Here is a 23907-nt window from a genome sequence, read left to right on the forward strand (position 1 = left end):
AGAATGATGGGAAAATATAAGCATATTATCAAGGGAACAGTTACAAATCTGTAGACTTTAATGAAGTATATTGCAAAATTCTACCTACAGCAACCTGTTTATATTTGCAGTTTGCAGTCCACAGGTTATTTGTCATGGCTGCAGTTTACTTTTTTTAGGATTTCAACTGCGGTCAGGATTTCATTCCAATCTGTCTGGAATTCCTGCAAGGTTCTGTACCCCTTAAATTAACCTGCACACTAAATGGGGATAGTGAGTTAAAATATGTTTATTTTATAGACTAATAATTTGAACTCATAGCTTCTGTTTCCAGCAATTGACATTTATAGGTTCTTAGGTTGGTACTAGGCTATCGGCCCTAGGGCCTATACAAGCCTAGCCATAATAATTCCCTGGCTATTTCTTCCCACACTATTTACTTCCCTGGACCCCTGTCTAGCAGAGTTTTTTCTTTTCTTTTTTTTTTTTTTTGAGGAAGCCACATTTTTATGTAAACCCACGGTAGTGGTGCTGCGGTAGCGTTATCGCCTCACAGCAAGACGGTGTCCCATTCGATTCTCTGCTAGAGCATCTTCTGTGTGGAAGCATGCGTGAATGGGCGTGCCTTTGTTGAAGGTTGTGCATCAGGGCTGGTAACCCAGTACGTAAAAATCCCCTACCAAACATTATTGGACCGGAGTTCCGCTGTGGCGACCCCTAACCGGGATAAGCCAAAAGACACAACAACAACAACATGCAGAGGAATTACTAAATTCTCAAGTGAGGTATACAAGAAATACCAATCAAATAAAAGGTACTATCTCAAAACAGTTATGAGATTTCTCCTCTTTAAATATTAAAATAAGTCTCTGAAGTTAAAATTTTTGCAAGTAGATTTTACGATGTTGTAACATCCAGCCATCTCATAGGTGCCAGCTCAGCCACTACAACACAGCGACTGAATGTCTTAAATGCCTTGCACTTGTCTCTGAAGCTCAACATGTCCACTTTAATTTGTTTAGTCCACCTTTGCCTTCTTAGGGCTAAAATTCTGTGTTTCATCTGAATTTTTCTCTTCTTTTTAGTCCTTTCATTTTCCTGATTTTAAGTTTGCTCAGGTCCTGCTTCTGGATGTGAATTCTGCTGTATGTTGCTCCAAAAGTATCTTTTGAAATATTCTTCTTCTTCTTTGGCTTCAATGCTTTAGGCTGCTTGAGAGCTCTTTTATACAAGTCATCTGATGCCAGGTGTGTCCTTCTCAGCACAAAATCAAAGGATGGACCCATTTCTTCTAACTCGATTCTTGGTGTTCTACATCCAGACTTCTTCAGTAACACCTTGTAACTTCACATGAAGATTTTCCCATCCAATGCTGTGAAGTGAATGACATACTCCAGACCAGCAAGACAAACACTGGGAACTGTAGGGCCTCTGAAGAAATCTATAAAAAGGCTTTTCAATCTTCTGTAATCACCATCTGTTTCAAATACATCTCCAGCAAAAATGAGCATGGGTTTTGTTCTTTCAGGACATTTGCTGTTCTTAATGGAATGGAGAGAGACAAACTTCTCAATGCATAGCTCGATCATGTCTAGGGTATGGCAATCAAAACAAGCTACCAAATACCAAGTTGTTATGTCTTTTTTTACTGTGGGAGCCAAACAGAAACAAGGAGCAGTCCGACTTCTTTGAAAAGAATTCCAATGATGTTTGATCTTCAAAGGGTCTTGTAATATTTTTCTTCTTGTACATGACTGCATACAGCTTCTTCAGGGCATAAATATCTTTCAGAGCTTGGGTCACTGTTTCATTTGTGTTTTCACCTTTGATGATCGTGGCCGTCTTGACATTTTCAATGTGTTTTGGCTCACGGTTATGAAAAAATCTTTTTGCTCTTTTTGTTTTGGGCTTTACAACTCTGTCCAACTCGCTGATGTTCACTCACAGAAATAAAACTTAATCCAGAAAAATGCTTCTTAAACCTTCACATGGATCTGAACACTAACTGCTTCCTATAACAAACCCATCACAGCCTTTCGTCACCGGATGTTGATGTACCTCGTCCTACGTTATGAGAATTTCAATGCTGAACCATTTCTATGTCTCTTGACCAGTAAACTGAGCTCAGTTATTCAGTTGCTCTTACAGAGGACTGTGAAAAATACACTGCCCGTCTGCAAAAAATGGTCTCTTAAATTTATTTATAAATGTTATCAATACAAGGACTTTATTTTAGTGTAAGAAAAAGGGAACTATAACATGTGTCCCCCTTCTTTAAATTATTGTTGTCAGTAGTATGTTGGTCATGTAGTGTGGTTGTCTTTGTACTAGATACTGTCAAAATTACAGGTAATGAATGAGATTCAAAATAATTGTATGGATGGTTAAATTGTATGGTTCAGACTGCCAAGATTAGAGTGCAAAAATAATGGAATAATGGAGAATGTTATTTTTGATATATTAGTGTCAAAATTCGAAAGATTGGGACTTGAATCCAGAGCTTATCTAAACAATCCTATCTTGGTTTGTGATTTACAGTAGAGTTTACTGGTAAGAGAAGCTTTATTTGAATTTATATTTTATTTTTTTTCACTGTTTTTCACTGTTTATAGGAAGGAAGGGCTAGACTGTAGACAGAAAGATTTACTTTGATCTATATTTTGTTGTTTTACCTTTAATTTTCACTGTTGGTTGTTACGTTTTAGACAGGCAAACTCTAGCCATCCCAAGGGGCCTAGTCAGTTATAAATTCACACAAACTGCAGAGAGGACAATCCAGAGCTTATCTAAACAATCCTATTTGGTTTGTGATTTATTGATCTTAATTATTAAAAAGAAGTGCAACTGTGAGCGATAGTGAGCAGAACCTATTGTGTGACGTAAAGAAATTACAGCTTTTATCTAACTTTCAGAACTTATGCGGTCAGAGCAACTTTACATTTAGTTCTATATTGCTTGTGGGATTTTTGTCATAGAAGTTGATTTAAGTTCTCTTTGAATTTTGTGGTTGCTAATTTTGATTGTTCTTTTCTTTTATAATATTTTATTCACGCAATGCTGAGTATGGATTCCTTAAATGAGTATGGGATTAATGATTAGCTAAAGCACAAATATCTTGTACAGTGTAATAAATGCCATGCATATTTAAAGGTAACACCTGATAACACTGCTGATTTGTGTTCCTCATGTCAAAAGCTGGATGATTTGCTTACCATTATTAGTAGTAAATCTAGACTTACTGATGATGATTGCACTTGTGCAATTGGCATGGCTTGGAGAATTGTTGTTTCATATATTAATGACTGGACTGGTGAGATAAATAATGTTAGGCAAATAGAACACATTTAGGAAATGATGTGTCTATTGTCTGTAAAGATCATTCAACCCCCTATGAAACAAGATGATGCCCCTGACAACTTTGGAATTCTGGATGCAAGTATTCAGTAATCAGCGGATTCGGAGTGTTTAGAATGAAACAAGAAAAGAAAGAAAGGAAGAAGTTCACAAGAAATAACAAGGAAGAAAAAAGACACTGATTAAAGTCTGTAAAGTAAAGAGCATACATAGTAAAAAGGACACTACTTTGTTCTGAAGCACACAGATTACAAGGAATGATAACATTTTTCTATCAGAAAACCTTCAGTCTACAGAAAAAGACATAATTTTTCCAAAAGAGAAGATAGAAAAAAAGAGGCAAGGGTTAGCTGAAAAGAAAGAAATAAAAACTGAACATGGAAGGATTGAAGAACATCACTGTAAGAAAGAAAAGAAGAGAAAGACAGATGTTGACTACATGGCTCATGCTGTGGATGTACAAAGCCATCTGGATGAGAATTGTATGCTTGCAAATTTAATACACAATGAAAACAGTGGGATTAATAAGACTAATGGTGATGAAGCTCATTCCTTTGTAACAATTGCTAGAGCAGATATTATTGTATTAGAAGTTGAAGATTCTTCAGATCTGGTCAGAAAAGATATTCTTGTAATTGGAAATTCAATCATTAGAGGAACTGATACTTATATTTGCAGAGAAGATAATGAACATTGAATAGTGTTATGCTTACCAGGAGCAAAAATAGAAGATGTGAGACAAGTCTTGGAATGCCTTAATGTAAGGAAGTACAGATCTGTTTTTATTCATGTTGGTACAAATGATCTCATCTGCAAGGACCCTCAGACTGTCAGTAGGGAACTTACAGCCCTCTTAGATAGTATAGCTTATGCTGGTGTTAGGACATATTTTTCACAAATCACATATAGAAAGGATAGTCAGGTCACCATAAATGAAACAATTTTTTGGGTAAATGCCTTTGTAGAAAAATGTCCTGTTTTAAAAATGGAAATGTGTAGAACACCCAAGCCTAGTTTTGGACAGACACATGTTCAGACAGGATGATATGCATTTGTCAAGCTCAGGGAAGATAATTTTTGCAGCAGATATTTTGCAATATTTGACACACACTAGGCAGGATTTTTGCCAGGTCAGAAATGTAACAGTTCACAGATAGCAATGTTTGCTGCATCTCTGATGGTTGGTAATACTAGGAGTATTAATAATAAAGTTTTTTATTGGAAAATGTACTATGTTCCGACAAGACTGCTGTCGTTATTGTTTGTGAAACATGGTTAAAGAACAATGACTGGAAACCAGTTCTGTCAGGGTATAAATGTTTTTACTGTAACAGACATTCTAACAAAAAATCAGGTGAAGGTGTTAAGATAGGGATTAAAGATAGATGTTAGGCAGTCCAATCTCACATTCATTTTTACATATGGGTTTGGAGCCAATCCGATATATAGGGCTTTATCTTAATTGTCTTGTGTGACTGCAGTAGTAGTATCCTGTGTACCAGTAGTTAGGCGCAGTTGTGCTTTTTGCCTAAATCATTAGTTTTGGCGGTTTTGCCATTTTCCTGTTATTTACTGGAAAGTATACATATAGGGTTTACCTTAATTGCCTTGTGGTCTTGTGTGACCAGTAGTAGTAGTCTCCTGTGTATCAGTAGTTAGGCGCAGTTGCGATTTATTGTCTAGATAGTTAGTTTTGGCGGTTTTGCCGTTCTTAATCAGTAGGGGCTCCTATTGATTACTTTCCTGTCAATCGATTATTGTTGACTAGTGGTCTTTAGCGGGGACTCGCTAAAGTCTTAATCACTTTACAGTTGCAAATTTTTCTCCTACCTTTTGAGCGTGTGTGTGTGTGTGTGTGGGTGTGTGCGTGTTTTGTGGTATACTTGGTCTGTTTGAATTATTCTACTCCACTGTATTTTTATTTGAAAATATTTCCTGTGTGACTGAATATCTGTCTGTTGTTTAGTGAAAGACCTAGTTTTTTTCTTACATCAGGCTAGGCCCATTTAACTTAGAGGACCTAGTCCTCGTGTAATTCTTCTGCAGGGCTAGGCCCATTTTAGTTAGAGGACCTAGTCCTCAGTCATTCTCTTTCTCTTTTCTCCTCTGGTTGCTTGTGTGTTGCAATGTCTAAGGATAGCAAGGAGCACAAACCCTCTGGGTTTAAAAAATGTATGAAGTGCTCCCAGAAAATGTCTTTGATGGATGGCCGCAGTAGCTGTGTCTACTGCTTGGGAACCATCCATTTGCAAGAATCATGTTTGTTCTGTCATGCTTTCTCTCTTAGAGTGTTGCAGGAGAGAAAGAACAAACTGATACTTAGGGGTCTTCTGAAGCCAACCTTCGTGGAAGTTTTATCTGGTTCTTCGGCTTCTTCATCTAAGTCTTCAAAGTCAAGATCTGACTCAAAATCAAAAGGTAAAAAAAGACCCTCTCTGGCACCAGCTGGTGTTTCAGAACCGCCTGCCAAATTAACAAAATCTGCCTCCTCGACTCCTCAGTCTTCGGAGCTGAAGGAGAGCACCATAGTTTCAGAGTCGGTCACAGGTGCTTCATGCCGACTGCTGAACCCTTAGAAATAGTTGACTCTGCTTCTCGGAGCCGGTCTGTAGAGTCCCTACCGTTCTCCTTGATGGTCAAATCTCCAGTGTCTGCTAGGTCGAGATCCCCAACTTTATCTTCTAGATCTTCCAGGAGTCTTTCAGAAGAAGATGTGGAGAAGTACTGAGACTCCTGAAGTCGTCTGCCCTGCCTAAATTTTTGTTGGCTCAGACCCAATCGGCTCCGGAGCCACTTGAACCAGTCTTGTCTTCATCCGTTATTCCTCCTCTGAGCCATGTTGGATTTTTGGAGCCAGAGTGCTTGTTACCAACAGCGGAACCCTTGGTTCTGGCTCCCCTTGCTGTTGCATTGGATCCGAGTTCGGCTCCGACATGCTCGGCTCCGTCCGTCGTGTCCAGGGATGAAGCTCTTCTGTCGGCACCGAGGAGGAGGGTTTGAATCTATCTTCGTTGGTTCTGAGCCTTCCTCTCGGTGCTTCCGTCAGTGTGAGCTCAGACCCTGCATCTATCTCGGAGCCGATGGCTCAGGCTCCGGCACCGTCCTTTGTCTCTTCGGAACGGGGGGGGGGTCTTCAGAGCCAGAGAGGTCTGCTTTTGAGGTGATGAGGAGTGTGCTGTCACAATCGACAGCCCTTGCCAGTGGTACAAGCACTCTTCCCCCCAGGGCTCCCACTTCGGTCTCAGTACCTACTCTCTCTGGAGACAGCAGAGACCCACAGCCTCAGGAGCCACCGGCTGGTGGCCCTCACTCATCCAGGGCCTCCCCAGAAGGTCCTTTCGAGGAGCCCCCTCGGAAGAGAGTATGCAAGAGGAAGCATATTGACTCCCAGGATGAGTCTCTGATATCGGACACTGACCTCAATGAATCGGAGGTGTCCCCCAAGTCATCCTCTGATGATGTCGCCTTTGTGGATATTCTAGAGATCCTTAAACAGAGGTGCAACTGGCCCACTGTCAACCCTTCTGATGAAGAGTTGGTGTACCTGAAGGCTTTCGGGTCTCAACCCTCTGCCTCTTGGTTGTCTCCACCTTTCGACGAGCTAATGAATCTGGTTAGTTGGTAGGTGTGGAATACTCCCAATGCCGTGGAGCCAGTCTCCAGAAGACCAAATAAGTTCCTGTCTGCCCCTCCTGGAAAAGAATTCTTGTCTAAGGGTGTTCCCACAGATGCCATGGTGGTGGCGGCAGCCACGAAGAAGGAGTTGGTGGAGATTTCTTCCTCTGTTCATAAGCCAGACAAGGAGTCTCAACAGATGGACAGATTTGGGAAGCATGTATTTAGTTCAGCGACTTTTACATTTCGATCTCTGAACTATCTTACCCATTTCACGAGGTTGCAAAAGGATCTCCTCAAGGAGTTAGGAGATTCCATACAAGGTGCTTGTCCTGAGAGAGTCCCTGATAGGATCTCTGCTCAGTTGTCCACTCTAAATTCGGTAGTTAACTCCTCCATGCGGCTTATCTCTCATGCAGCTGATAAAGCGAGTAGAGCAGCGGGTTCAGGAGTTGCCCTTAGGTGCCACTCCTGGATGCACTTGTGTAACTTTGCGGAGCCTTTTAAGTCCACCTTCACCAATGCCCCATTTGATGGTTCCTCCTTGTTTGGTTCCAAGGTGAAAGAAACACTCACTCAGTGTGAACAGGAAGGAAAGACTCTCTCTGCCGTGGGAGTCCGTTTTACCATCTCCTCTCGACCATACCCCAAAGGTCAAAGGGGAGGTAAGATGTGGTTCAAAAAGTCCCACAGGGCCTTTCCGGACACACAGAGTGAATCCTCCTTCAGAGGCAGAAGAGGAGGAAATGGTAGACATTGCCCTAGAGGCAGGGGTGGTCCGCAATACCAGCAAGGCCATGGTTCCTTTCGAGGGCGGCCTTATCAGCGCTCCTGATGTGGGGCCCAACTGCGTTTCTCTGGGGCCAGTCGGGGGTCGCATCTCTTTGTATTCAGAAGCCTGGCTAAAAATAACCCAAGACAAGTGGGTACAAAGAGTTGTTACCAGAGGCTATATCATACCGTTTTCCCTTCCACCGTTTGTTCCCACGAAGATCCCAGATGTTCCACCCAATCACAGGGATCAGGTAACTGTGGAGATCAACAAGCTGCTCTCAAAAAGAGTCATCCAGCCCATCCCAGCAGATCAGACAGGATCCGGAACTTACTCCAGGTTCTTTTTAGTTGAAGAATGAACTGGAGACTGGAGGCCAATATTGGACCTCAGCAGATTAAACATATCCATGAAAAAGGACAAGTTTTGGATGGTAACACACTGCAGTCGATACTCCCGCTGTTAGGGAAAGACTATTGGATGTGCTCACTGGATCTCCAAGACGCCTACTACCATATAAAAATGGACAAGGCATCAAGGAGGTATTTGTGCTTCTGGCTAGGAGCCAGTCATTATCAGTTTCGTGCTCTGCCCTTTGGTCTCACCACAGCCCCCAGGGTGTTCACCAAATGCATGGCAGTAGTGACAGCTCACCTGAGATGTCAGGGATTCCAGGTGTTTCCGTATTTGGACGACTGGCTCCTGACCGCCCCCACCAGGCATCTACTTCTCCAAAACAGGGATGCCACCATCCAGCTTTGTGCTCAACTAGGGATCTCCATAAACTGGGAAAAAATCTGCATTACTGCCTTCGCACTCTGAATTTTATAGGCGCAGAGATAGACACAGTGGATATGACAGTTCGTCTTCCCGCCGAAAGAGCACAAAACCTCATCTTATAAGTTCAGCATCTTTTTCCACTTCAGAAGGTCAAAGCAAAACGGATTCTTCAACTTCTTGGATTGATGACCTCAACCATTCTGTTAATACCTTTAGCCAGGTTGCACATGAGAATCCTTTAATGGCTCCTGTTCTCCCAGTGGTCGTTCCAATATCTACTGCTGAATCACCCTATTCTGCTGATGGAATCATGCAAAAAGGACCTTCATTGGTGGATAGCCCCCAAAAACTTGTTCACGGGAGCTCCCTTTGTGCCTACCCAACTCATTGCCACTGTGACCACGGATGCCTCCCAGGTCAGTTGGGGGGCATTATCTTGGCAGGACTGTCCACGGCACATGGCAAGAACACGAGGCTCATCTGCATATCAACATTCTGGAGATGAGAGCGGTGCTTCTGGCATTGCAAGCACTTCAGGACCATCTTCCTCCAGGGATGATTGTGATACAATCAGACAACATGTCGGTTGTGTGGTATATCAACAAACAGGGTGGTACCAGATCTTACCCACTCTGTTGAGAGGCCATGCGAGTTTGGGAATGGGAGATTTCTTCCTAGCGCTTTCTGGTGGAAATGCACATTCTGGGGACAACCAACGTGATAGCCGACAAGCTGAGCCGTGCAATCTTGCTGCCCCATGAGTGTTCTCTGAAACGGGAAATAGTGGAACAGATTTTCCGAAAATGGGGACAACCTTGCTGCAACCTTTTCGCCAGTCCAGTCAATGCCAAGTGCAGCAGTTACATTTCCCTAATTCCCCCTCTGGGGGAAGCACCCAGAGATGCTCTGGTCCACGATTGGCCCACGGGACTTCTCTATGCCTTTTCTCCATTTCCTCTTTTCCCCAAAGTGATACAGAAAGCCAACCAACTGGGAAGCAAGTTAATCCTTATTGCTCCTTACTGGCCTCGTCAGGTCTGGTTCCCCTTCTTCGAGCCTCTTCTCCTGGATGATCCTTGGATCCTGGACCCAGTTCCAGATCTATTGACCCACATGTCAGGTTCGCTACACCCCTCTCTCCACACCCTCAAACTGACAGCTTGGCTGCTACAGTTCCATCTCTAGTCAGGCTTCATGATCTTTCGTCATTAGTGTCCCATATTCTTTTATCCTTGCATAAACCATCAACCAGAAGGCTGTATGACAGTAAATGGAAAAGGTTTTCTATTTGGGCACAGAAAATGAAAGTGGATCCTTACACCGCTCCCATTCCTGTGATTCTGGAATTCCTTTCATAGCTTTTTCAGCAGGGATCTGCCGCAGCCGCCATCAAAGTACAATTGGTGGCTATCTCACATTTTTATTCGGGATCTCCAAATGTCAACCTTATGTCTCATAAGCTATGCAAAACTTTCTTGAAAGGAGCCACTTTACTGAGACCACCATTACAGTAACTGTGGCTTCTTGGGACTTAAATTTTGTGTTGTCCAAACTAACATCCCCTCCCTTTGAACCATCTTATTCAGCTTCCTTAAAGTATTTGTCTTGGAAGACTGTGTTCTTAGTAGCTATTACATCAGCCAGACATGTAAAAAACAAAAGTGCGAAACGGTATGATACAACTAGACACGGACTGCTATTGAACGTTAGCGCTTTCGGAAGAGTTATTACCCAACCTTCTTCAGACAAATAGTGCTGTTTTTTTTTCCCCTTTGCTGAGAGTTTCTGTTCTGTCAAGGAGAAAGTCACTCCTAGCACTGACTCTTCTCACACATGGTGTAATGATAAGAGGTATGTCTACTCTTGAAGTGTTATGACAAGTGTGTAATATTCAGTTATGGACGCATGATTCTATAGTTTTAAAAGGTGATAACTGCTAACTGTACAAGGTCCTGTAGAGATTGTGAGCTATCCATTTGAGAACTGACGTCACAGTATTGCAGTGATAATATCAAACTTTGAAATGAACATTGAGCATTATCTTTAACAGTAGTATAGACCGTCTTTAACATAGCAGTTCTCAAATTTTCTGTAGCAATATGTGTATAGTTACAGCCACTGAGGGTGCCTTAGCTCTTGTAAAATGTGCTCTGATCATCAGCTTTAGGGTTTCTGCATTCAGACTTTTCTCATGGTAAAGTGAAATAAATTAGACCATTCCGTGGAATGTTGCTTTTTTGAAAGCTGATTTGACTTGACAGGAACCCCTCTCATTTTATATTCAGTGCTCTGCTAAATGAGATATCTAGCTGTATTTTTTGTTGTATGTTCACCAAACACTGTCTGCAGGCTACTGTTGTGTAAAAATCATTAATCTTTTCAGAATTAAATATTTTCTACATAGTAGCACTTAGATTGTTTGCTGCTTTACTTCAGTTGACACACAGGTCAGCTGTTTCCAGTTTTCTTTTAATTTTAGAACAGCCTTTCTTGTATTTCTCTGCTCCCCCCATGTCTTGTTTTTTTCTGTTAATCGTCATGTTTGTATTGTTTAAGGGAGGAGTATTTTTCACTTTTATGCAATATTTGTAACAACCTTACTCAACTCTATAATGAGAGGAACAAATAAGTAACTGTTTGTCTGAAGAAGGTTGGGTAATAACTCTTCCGAAAGCGCTAACGTTCAATAAACAGTCAGTGTCTTGTTGTATCATACCGTTTCGCACTTTTGTTTTTTAGTTGTTTGCACGTATTTTATTTGATCAGCCAGACATGTTTCTGAGCTACATGCCCTGTCTATTAAGCCACCTTATTTGGTCTTTCATAAAGACAGGGTTTCTTTATGTACCAATCCGTCGTTTGTTCCCAAAGTTTGTTCTTCTGCCACATTGAACCAGTCCATTGAGCTTCCAGTTTTCTTTCCCAATCATAGCAATGCAGCTCAATATCATTTCCACCAGCTGGATGTTCACAGACAGCTACATTTTTATTTGCAACGGACCAAAGAATTTCGGAAGTCAGACCAGTTGTTCGTTTCCTTTTCTGATTCCAGATTGGGCTTACCAGTTTCTAAGGTGACATTGTCTAACTGGATTTCAAGTTGCATAGCTTTCATCTACAGTTCAGAGGGCAGACCTTTACCCCACAGGATCAAGGCTCACTCTACCAGGTCTCTGTTTACCTCTGCAGCCTTTCAAGCCAGGGTACCAATTGATCATATCTGTGCAGCAACTACGTGGGCTACCCCTCACACCTTCATTACTCATTATAAGTTGGATTTGGCTTCTAGGGGTAGAGCATCCTTTGGCTCCACGGTGCTCAGGAGTATCTTCCAATGAGCCACCCAAGAATAAGGTGCTAGAGACGCTGTCCCATATGTAAAAATGAAGGTGACATTGGACTACCTAACATAAATAAGTTATGTACTCACCATAACATTCCATGTTGGTAGTCCATCTCACCCTTCATTTTACCAACCCGCCCTCCTGCCCCCATCCTGGAAGATCTGGAGGTAATACTGTAAATTTCTTGGTTGGTGACCCTTTAGTATTGGTTTGTTGGTTAGGGGTTTCTTTCTATTTCTAGTGAGCAGCAAACAAGATCTGGGGATTACACTGGTGCACCATGGGATACCTGCTTAGCCACGAGCCAACCCGAAGTCTTCCTACTTGAAAATCGTCCGAGTCGGAGCTGAGGATCGGCTCCGAACCCATATGTAAAAATGAAGGGTGAGATGGACTACCAACATGGAACGTTATGGTGAGTACATAACTTCTTTTTATGAGACCTGTGCTTATTACATGTTCAATGATAACACCAATGCTATAGAATATGTAACTGTGATGATAAAGACAATACTGAAACATACGACAATTGTTGGAGGATATCGACCACCAAAGTCAAGTACAGATGACCTAGAGGAATTTATACATTTCTTTCATGAAACACAAGCAGGAAGAATATTAGCTGGGGACTTAAATTTACCAGAAACAGATGGGAATAATATTGATTCAATTACATTAGTAAGGAAATTATTCACAACGTATATTCAGGAACAGTAATTGCTTCAGATTGGAAAAAAAAAACTACCAGGGAATGGAACATACTAGATATTGTTTGTGTTCCTAAAGAAATTACTGTTACTTCAAGTCAAGTTTTATCACCATTGATATGCAGCTATCATGGGGTTATAAAGGTTAATTTGTTGCTAGATAGTTCTGCCAAATTTAAATCTAAAGGAATGCACAGAAGGTTAATTACAGATTATATGGAATGGAAGCAAAACAGTCACTTTGTAAAACTAACTGGAGTGATGTGTTCAGTGGAAAAACTGTAGATGGAAAGTGGAAAGTTTTGAAAGAGAAATTGTTTGAGTGCAAAAAAATAAAAAAATAAAAATGTTTAACATCAGGATCTAGGGATACAGCATCAGGGGGATATATTTCCATAAGAACAAGATACCTGATTAAGGTAAGAGACAAAAAATATAAGAAATGGAAGAGAGGTTGAACTACAATTTTGAAAAAATAAACAAGCTGGACAAACAAATTAAGCATAGTGTGAAACAAGATCAAGAAAATTTTGAAGAAAGTTTATATAGAGCATAATAGATTCATAGGTTAGTACTAGGCTAACTGCCCTTGTGAGCCATTTTAAGCCTAGCCAATTATCCCCTGTGGGATTCAAACCCTGTACCTTGTGTTTGTAAGGCAAACACCTTAACCATTAGGTCATCCTCCCAAACCTTTTTATAGATACATAAGATGTGAAAGGAGTAAAGACATACAAATTGATAAACTGTGTGCAGATTCTAAAATGTATTCTCAGATACAACAGATTATAAATATATTTACAAAATCTTACGCAAAATAGTTTGGCTCCACAAAGGGGGTGGTAAGTTGCCCTCGTGACATCCAGGTAAACTCAAATACTGGAATCAAATTAGATTATATTGAAAAAGAACTGAGCAAACTGGATCCAAACAAAGCACAGGGAGGGGACATAATTAGTAATAATGACCTGAGAACACTTCAGCAAGAATTTACAGGACCATTATATCTATTATTCACTAGGTTATATAAATATGGGGAGATTCCTTAAGATTGGAGAAGTGCTTATTGAACGTGTCTTTAAGGGAAAGGGGAGTAGGAAAAACCCAGAGTCATATAGACCCTTAAGTCTACTTTCATATTTTGGAAAAATAATGGAGAAGGTAATATTGGATAAGTTATTGTCAGAATTGAATAAGATGGGACTTAAAACTATATATCAGCATGCATATGTTGAAAATAGATGTATTACCACCTGTGACATGATGTTCTATAACAATATAATAACAGCTATGAATGAAAAATTTTGCTGTGATGTAATTTATATTGATTTAATTTCAGCATTTGACAAGGTCAGACACAACACACTGATCAATGAATTAGAGCAACTAGGTATTGATGTACTGTTGATAAGATGGATAGCTACATAGCTTACAAATAGGACATGGCAAGTATCATGCAGCAACTGGACAGGTGAAATTATTGGTTATGGTCAGAGTGTCCCACAGGGCTCTGTTCTACACCCTTACCTGTTTAGAGTGTATCTTTCAGACCTAACTTTTTCATCTGAGGTATTATACAGTCTATATGCAGATGACCTGAAATTGGGTTAACTGATTACATGTGTTACAGATAAGGCATGTCTGCAAAATAACTTGACTAAATTGACCATTTGGGCACATGAGAATAATATGCTGATAAATACATTAAAAACTAAGCATATGAGATGTATGAATATTTAATACAGCACACAGTGATTGAAAGTGTAGACTCATTTAAGGACCTGGGTATAGGGGTAAATCCAGCTATGAGTTTTTCCTTATCATATCAACCAATTGGTTAATGATAGTTATAGAACTATAGATTGTATAAAAATATTTATAAAGTCTAGGAAATCGTAATTTATGAAGTCATTGTTTGTTAGTTGCATTAGACCCAAGCTTGAGTATGGAATAACATGGAAATCTTATAAGAAAACAAGCATGAGTAAACTGGAAAGGGTACAGCAGAAATATACCAAGACCATCCATGGATGAGAAAAAGTTAAGTTATTATAAAAGGCTAAAATATCTGTACTTGTGCAGTGTCTCTTATAGATAGCTAAGAGGAGATCTTATTCAGGTATATAGGGCATTTAGAGACAACTACCTCTGGGAATGTTTGGGATTATCAAAACATAGTAGAGAGTCATCAGACAACCTATGTAGAAGATTCTATAGGAATGAGAAGTATACTAATTGGTTCTCTGAGAGAGCAGCTGATGCATGGAACAGACAACCAAATTACATTAAAGCAAGTACTAGTTTAGATATTTTAAGAACAGCCTGGACACATATTATGGGAACAAGTGTTTTGGTACATTGGCAAGCTAGAAGGGCATTAATGCCCATGCTTGAAATATTTGTATGTATGTATATCAGCATGTACATGTTGAAAATAGATGTATAACCACGGGTCTATATTAGAACATCAAAGTTTCAGAACTTCAAATGTTCTAATATCGACCCCTAGTAACCGAAAACTGATAACATCGAAAATTCAGAACAGTGAATTTTTTCCTAGGGAAAAGAATTGCTGTTCCAAAACACATACACACAACACTAACACACCAAACAAACAGCAATCCACACACATACACCTAAAATCTTACATCTAACCCTACACTAAACTGTACATACACCATCTACCCACTTACCTTAACCCAAACCCTAACCCTAAGGTCCGTCACTATCACACACACACACACCTCACCCGCACCCTAACCCTAACTCACCTACTCCACTCTAACCCTCACGTCCACATATTCGCACACTTATCTGACCCGCGCCCTAACCCTAACTCACCTAACCCGCCCTAACCCTCACGTCCACGCAATCGCACACTTACCTGAACCCAACCGGTAACTTTCCACCACAGTGCTGAAAATAGTGAAGCGACAGGAACGGACAACTGAATTCTTTCTCTAGGAAAGAATTTGGTTTTCTGAAACTTCGCTGTTTTCAGCTTTCACTTATTAGGGGTCGATATTAGAACATTCGAAGTTCTGAAACTTTGATGTTCTAATATAGACCCTATAACCACTTGTAACATGATTTTCTCCAACAATATATTTACAGCTATAAATGAAAACATTGTTCTGTGATGTAAATTATATAGACCTCAGCTTTTGATAGGGTTATACACAAAACACTGACCAATAAATTATAACAGGTATTCATCTATCTTGATAAGATGGATAGCTGCAGGGCTTACAAGTAGGACATGCCGAATAATGGCAAATATCATGCAGCAATTAGACAGGTGAAAATCTGGGTTACAGTCAGGGTGTCAGATAGGGCTCTGTCTTAGGGCCATACTTGTTTATGTAGTGAGTGTCTTTCAGTTCTACAGTCTGTATGCTCATGACTTGAAAATAGGAAAACTGGTTACATGTGTTACAGATAGGGCATGTATGTAAAAGAAACATGAGAATAATATGCTGATAAATACACAAAAACTAAGCACAGGAAATTTGGAAAATATTGATGGAAAGGTGAATATTTAATGCAGCAGACTGATTGCAAATGTAGATTCATTTGAGGACATGGGTGTATGGGTAGTTCCAGCTTTTAGTTTTGTTTTTCTAATCATATCAACCAATTGGTTAATGATAGTTATACAACTATAGGTTGTAGAAAAAGGTTTATAAAGTCTTGGAAATCAGAAAATTGAAATTATTGTTAGTTACATTAGACCCAAACTTGAGTATGGAATAAGCCTTAAAAGAAAGCACAAGTGTGTGTTTTTATTGAATTTTACAAATGTGCAGTATTCACTCTTGGCCGATATAAACTTCATCTTAATGATTTTGTCAGAAAGCCCATTTCACCTAGGCCCCATGGAAATGTTATATGTTTGAGCAGGGTGAAAATGGGGTATTCCACATTTTGACTGTTAGTCACTTGTGGCTATGGTCTGTGTTCCTACACTGGCCTCTTAAGAGGTTGAGACCTATATTTCCAGATAGGAACAGTAATAATAAACATCCCACACTCTGGAATAAAAATAGCAATAAAAAAAAGAGGGGGGAGGAGGTGGAGGGAGAGTGTGGCTTTTACAATGACAATAAATGTTCTTACACAGCTGTACTTTATCTATCTGTATCTCTCAGTAGATCACTGTTGCAGTAGCCTAAGCTATATGGGATGAATATCAGAGCTTAGTATAACAGAAAGGTAGAAGAAAGGTCAGAGTGAACGAGTCTCTGGAGAATACTCCTAGCAAAACTTGCTCTGGACCTAAAGAAGAAAACTAGTTTTTAGTGCTTGGTAAAGGTGTTTACAGATGGCGAAGTTGCTGCGGATAGTATATTTTTTTAGTCTTGTCCTTTCTGAAAAGCCACAGAAATAGCCAGAGCCCTGGTATAGTGGGCACTGACTTCATCTGGAAGTGTCTTGTTATGATGAGAATAACAAAAAGCGATAGCATGGGACAATCGTTGTCTGTTTTGACACTGATTGACCCTTTTTCTTACCTTCATAGGAAATAAACAGTTGATCAAAAGTCCTGAAGGCTTTTTTGTCCTGTCATGTGTAGTATCTGAGCTGTACATTAACATCTAGAGTGCATAAAATTATTTCTCCCTCATATTTTTGTTGTTGGAAGAATACAGAGATAAATTGCCTGGCGCAGTGTAAACTCTGAAACAAACTTAGGTATAACGAAAGGATTTGTTCTTAATGTTGCCATGTCTCTGTCAACTCTATGAATGATGACACAGGAATGACTTACTATAAGATCTTGTAGCTCAGATACTTATCTTGAAGAAGTCAGAGTAATGAGTAACATTGTTTCTCAAACAAGAACTTCAAATAACTTGGTGAATAAGTTCAAAAGGAAACAATGTATTTTTTTCCAGTTCAAAAAATAAAATCCCAAAAAGGAGTCTCCTGCCTTCTAGGTGGACAAATATGTAAAACTTCTTTCAAAAATGGTTTCACTTGAATAAGGGTAGAAAGAGGGTAATCTGTGGCAAACAAACAGAGGTGACCTAAAGGTGAATATTGATAGAAAAGTAAGAAAGGCCAGAAGATAATCACTCACAGAAATACTGCAGATCTAAGGAATCTAAGCCTAAAAGTGTCCTGGTTCTTGTCATGGCACCAAACAGAAAATCTTTTACACTTCTCATATATCATTTTCTAGTAGCAATTTTTTTTGCCTCCTTTAATATCGACTGCACGTCCTCAGGAAAAAGATGCCTGAAAGGTACTTAACTTCATTCAGGCAGTCCGTTAAAAAAGCTGAAGGTTGGGGTGTTATCAAACAACCCCTGTTTGATTAAGTTCATTCTGTGAGGAAACTTTTGATAATGATCCTTGACCATTTTCAAAAGAAGTGAGAACCATTGATGTCTGGCTCAAAAGGGGGCACTACAATTTTAATTGGAGAGTCCTTATGCACCTTTAAAAGAACTCTAATTATCAGAAAAAAGGGTGGAAATGCATATAGGAACATTCCTGACCATGAGAATGAAATGTATCTGTCTTCCAGGGCAATATGTAAGGGGTCCTGGGGCAGAATTTCTTTAACTGTCTGTTATGGCTGGAGACAAACAGATCTACTTTTGGAGTTCCCCACATACAGATTAGCTCTTAGAAGATCCTCTGTTACAACTTCCATTGAAGAGGATCTGTCTTGGTCCTGCTCAGCTTGTCTGAGATATGTTTTACTCTGATGAAATGTAGGTAGCCTGGAGGGACAAATAAATTGAATCTCCAGTTCCCAGACTACCACTACTAGTCTGCAAAGAAGGTTCCCTGTTGTTTGCTTATGTACCACATCATTGTGGTTTTGATTGTATTGTGATTAGTAGTAGGAGGCCTGGAGTCCAAAGGTGGTTTAGAGAGGTTTCTTGGATTATTTTGTACTTTAATTTGAATCACTTGTTCCAGAAGCCCTGGGCTTTCACCCCCCCCCCCCAACACAGCTCCACAAGCTAAGTCTGATGCATCTGTGGTTACAGACTGAGTAAGCCCTGGAAAGAAAAACTGAGACCTGGGTTGAGAGCCAACTGATTCACCTACCAGTGTAACTCTTTTTTTTCACAAACTCCAGCACTGAAATTTGAAATGGAAGGGGTGCTTGTTGGGTCCAAACTGATTTAACAAACCACTGAATATTCCTCATGTGAAGTCTGGCCAAATGAATAATGAGACTAAGAGACCATGAGACCTAGAATTCTGAGATGTTGGAATAATGAGACTAGTAGAGGTCACGAGACCTAGAATTCTGAGATATTGGAATAATGAGACAAGTAGAGGCCATGAAACCTAGAATTCTGAGATATTGGAATAATGAGACAAGTAGAGGCCATGAAACCTAGAATTCTGATATACTGGAATAATGAGACTAATAGAGGCCATGAGACCTAGAATTCTGAGATGTTAGAATAATGAGACAAGTAGAGGCCATGAGACCTAGAATTCTGAGATATTGGAATAATGAGACAAGTAGAGGCCATGAAACCTAGAATTCTGAGATATTGGAATAATGAGACTAGTAGAGGCCATGAGACCTAGAATTCTGAGATGTTGGAATAATGAGACAAGTAGAGGTCCTGAGACCTAGAATTCTGAGATGTTGGAATAATGAGACAAGCAGAGGCCCTGAGACCTAGAATTCTGAGATACTGGAATAATGAGACTAGTAGAGGCCATGAGACCTAGAATTCTGAGATACTGGAATAATGAGACTAGTAGAGGCCAGGAAACCTAAAATTCTGAGATATTCCCAAGCAGCTACCAAAATTTAGTTTGAAAATATCAGAAACTGTTCCTTGTAACATTCTACTTTGTCTTGAGGAAGAAAAAAAAACATTATGAGGGATGTGTCCAGTAGACATCCCTTAAACTCTATCCTGGGAGATGGGCTGAGACTCTGCGTTCACCTGAAAAGCCAGGCTGCTGCTCCAGAAACAGCATTGGCAGTGTCATGAACACATTTTAGAAAGTGTTTGGTTACCTAAGACATAGACAATACTAATGAATTCAGTGGTGCCTTAATCTCTGAAGAAGTGAGGTCAGCAATTAACTTTGTCAATTATCAAAAGAAACTAACAAAATCTTAGACATTGTGTGAGCCTGATAATTCATTATTCAAGAGGCTACAGTAGAAAAAGTATAAATTTTCTTCCCATCCTTGCAAGGTTTTTCTCAGCTTGCCAGAAGGAATAAGGGTAGCTGCTATAAGGAGGATGGCAGAAAGTAATTACTGCAGAATCTGACTGAGGGTTCAAAAAAAGGAATTTTTAGGACTGGCACCCATTATATATCTTATCAGATTTTCTGAGAGCAGAGAGTTAACTGTCAAAAAATGACAGCTGCAAAAAAAAGGATCCTCTAAGGCTACTAGCATAGGAGGAACAGCTGAAAGTTGAGGGAAATCCTCATGTTACAAATCATAGGTTCATAAGTGTGTATTACGCTAATGACCACAAGGGCCTTTTTAAGACTAGCCATGCATCCCAAATCTTTAACAAGTTCTGGTACCCTTGATAAGTGTAAGCAGGGGCTTGGGAGGTGAAATATTTGCAAGGAGGGTCCTGGGAGATTAACCATTTACAGGATGCCTGTGTCCATTAGAGATATAGGTGCCAAACCAGGGATGAATTTTTTGTTCCCCATCCAATTATCCAAGTTACATTTGAATTGGTTTAGGAAAGAACTCTGCTTCACGTGGATGGGGAGCCTGTTCCAGAGAAGCAGTAGTCTCTGGGATACATACCTGTCTCTCCAGCACGTCTTATTTATATCACAGGCAAGATTTAAGTCTTTAGAATGGGGTAATTCTGGTACTGTTTGCTTTGCAGATATGCAGGAGGTCCATCAGAGTGGGGTCTGACAATGCCTTGAATGTCAGGCATATTTTTTCCCTCAACAGACTGTAGGAGACAGAATACACAGATAGGGCCTTGAGTTGGTCTGCATAGGACATGTTACTTACACCCTGTATTCTTTTAGTGAGGAACATCTGGATGTTCCAAATGTTGGAAATGCCTGGTTAGGTACATACTAAATGGGGCACTGTACTCAGTGATAGGTCTGATGAATACTCAATGCAGTGGAACAATGGCTTCTTTGGACCCACATGCCATACCTTTGTTTATAAGTTGCTTATAATATATTTTCTGGAATTCTGGTATTTCTTTTGTTCCCACTGATGCAAGTCCTTCATTTGGCAAAAGCAGAAAAATGCAAATGTTCCTCAGAGTCAGATTCCCCATACTGTGGAGTGTTATTTGAAAAACACAATCCTCTGATTTGGTATCAGAATCTGAAAGAGAGGAAATCTTTCCTTTTCAAATGATGGGAAGATTCAGCTGGTAAAGACTGAAAGGCTTTAAATAAAGCTTTAGCAAAGTTCAACCAATCCTACTTATCTTCTTTAGAAAAAGATAAATGTATCTTGCAGCATGGTCTCTTCTCCGGGAATTAAGCTTCTCACAGTGGCTTAGTGAAGGAGTATTACTTGGTCCCTTCCCTGATGCTAGCAAAACTGAGTCTTCCATACATGACTAGGGTAGCTGTACAACCATTGAGAATGCCTGCCTCCCTGTCATTCGCATCTTCCTGAAGAGCAGCACCAAAGGGAACAAGAGAAAAAAATGAGTGGTCTGAGAAACAACAGATGGCCATAGCAGAATCACCCATTTGTAGCAGGGGTGAAGGAGAAGCCGGAGTCCAGATCAAAATTGCCTGGATGACTTTTCTGTTCTTGCAACTCAGTAAAGAAATGATCAAGTTACTAGGATCCAGGCCCACATCCTTGTCACAAAACATGTCTGACAAGTGGTTAATGGAGCTTTGAGGAGTCAGTCTTACCTCCTGACAGAAAAGTTGAGCTCTGAAGTAAAATTTTTAGTAACAACCATCAAGCTCACTAGCCCCATTCTCCAGCAATACATTTTAACAGAAAAATAAAACTTCTCCTCACAAGAAATGATAAATTATAAGGGATTCCCCACAGGGACCCAGGACTGACTGTCTGTCTTCCACAAAAGGCATCTGACAAGTGGGTAATGGAGCTTAATAATAATCTGTGAAACAAGTTAACAAGAAAAAAAAAATTCCAAGGTGAACATTTTTAATTAATCCTCACCCTCAAAGCACACAAAGTCTTAGCCTCTTGTCAAACATTTTCTCACAAAAATCAATTATTTAGAATAAATTTCCCATTGGGAAACATGGCTAAAAAATTCAGTTATGAGATAAAATTTTTAGTAGCAACCAGTAAAAAACACCCTGTCACTATACTTGGTATCCTACAAATTGCTAAGAGGTGATCTGTGTATAGCATATAAAGCATTCTCCAAACCATTACTGATGGATTTACTGCACATCAGCAAGTCAAATAGCATCAGAAATATATGGTGCAGCTGTATGAAATATATTTTGAGGTTGCATATTTTCCTTACTGTCCACTTCTTTCTTTGTTATTTATTTTAAATAGTTCTGTCGCAACATTTATTTTGTGGTACATATTGTCAGATGTTATCACAGTTTGCTATTTTTTCTGGAAAATGTAATTTTTTACCTCAGGACTTCATTTTTTTCCCTGTAATATTATTATATTATCATGATAAATCTAAACATGCCTCTCAAATGTCCAGATTTTCATAGAATACCCAGATCTTTGCCTCATATTTTTGGTATGTTCTTCAGGAAATGTGTTTTTCTAGCAAATTATTGCAGATTGATATAATTGAATAATGAAATATATTTGAATTTCAGACTTCACATCAGTCAGAAAATACATATTAACGCAAAACATGTTATTCTAGTAACTTTCTAAGTTTATATGAGCAATATTTAAAATGTGTCCTTATTTTTGAGCCTTTGTTCACCCATTATTTTTGAATGTGTCCAGATTTCTTCCACTGAGAAGTTGAGAGGTATGAATGTAAACAATTAATTCAGGACTGCAGAACTTGCATTTTCACATGTGTGAAAACACATTGTTAGTAAGTAAATGGGGATGATTTTTTTCAGTTTCTTACTGCAAGACATGACTCCTAATTACTGTTAATAAAGTGATGTTAGCATAATCTCAGTACTGTTTCTTAAGCAATGTTATTAGCAGTGGTAAATCATATCAATGTTTTTATCCATTTGCATACTTTGCGTTGCTCTTTTATTTATTTGCATACTGGTCTGCTGTAGCATCTCTGTGAGTGAACCAGTGTGCTCTGCTTACAAATGCACACACGTGTTGAGGTATTCATTAATATAACCATATCTTAATAAATCAGACTGAGATATTTTTTAGGTTTTACAGAGTAAAATGTATTATACCATGTATATATAGGGGGAAAGCAGGAATTAAGCTTTACCTCTGCTAACAAAAGAAAGCAGTACACATTTATCCTCTAGCCTACCATGAAGAAGGGTACTTAATTTATATGAAATTAATATTGATAAGATCAAAAGTTGAAGATCACACTTTTTTTACAAGACAGTCTCTTAAAACTTAATTCATCATCTTTTAACACGTAGTCTTGATTGGTCTAGATTTGTACATACTTCTGGCTCTTGCTGTACCAGTCTGTTAGGCATCACTTCACTTTACCTTGAAAAAACATTTTTCTGTGCCAACACCAAAATGTATAACATCAATGCAGTTGTGTCAGTGGAAAAGTACTGGAAAACAGTTTAATGTATATAGTATTTGTACCTTAAAATGCATTTCTCATTTATTTCAAAATAAAGCTATTTACATAATGGAAATAATCTCAGTTCTTTATGTATTATGCGATTTAGAGCAGTTACACAAATAAGATGTGATGTATACATAAGTTAGTTTACTACTATACTTTTCCCTTTTGATATTGTCATAACAGACATGATTATTGATATATAAAATATTGAATGTTACTTTTCATTTTATTTTAATCAGTTTGATATAGTAAGTCTCTAAGTTTTAGGAGTCTTTAGTAATGATTTGCCATCTTTGTTGTAAGCAGGTTTATGTATTGCACTCATTAGCCATTTTTTGAATCACAGGTAGATATATTAATTATGGTACCTTTGCATAAAGAGATTAATACAACAATCAAAATAAGTATTACAAATTTTATTAGTAAAAACATGACTGCAATTATTATCCAATAACTAATCATAATCGTAAATCCTTCTTTAACTATATCAGTCAATTAAAAAATAGTGCTCACTAGTGCTCTGAATTAATTCATAATGGTGTTACCAACTCCATCCCTAAAGATATTACAAATATACTTGCAGATAAATTTAGTACTAACTTCACACAAGAAAGAGTCATTGAAGTTCAGTAAATTCCTGAGTCTCTTCCTTCCCCAAGGCTGTT

General features: G+C 39.2%; 1 pseudogene; it reads right to left on the reverse strand.

Moving 5' to 3' along the window:
• Positions 1–1037: 1037 nt before the first annotated feature.
• The window catches only part of LOC122810696, a 66858-nt pseudogene continuing 43988 nt past the window's right edge, over positions 1038–23907 (reverse strand).

This window comes from Protopterus annectens, chromosome 9.part0, assembly GCF_019279795.1.
Source record: "Protopterus annectens isolate FY-2018-M chromosome 9.part0, PAN1.0, whole genome shotgun sequence".
NCBI lineage: Eukaryota > Metazoa > Chordata > Ceratodontiformes > Protopteridae > Protopterus > Protopterus annectens.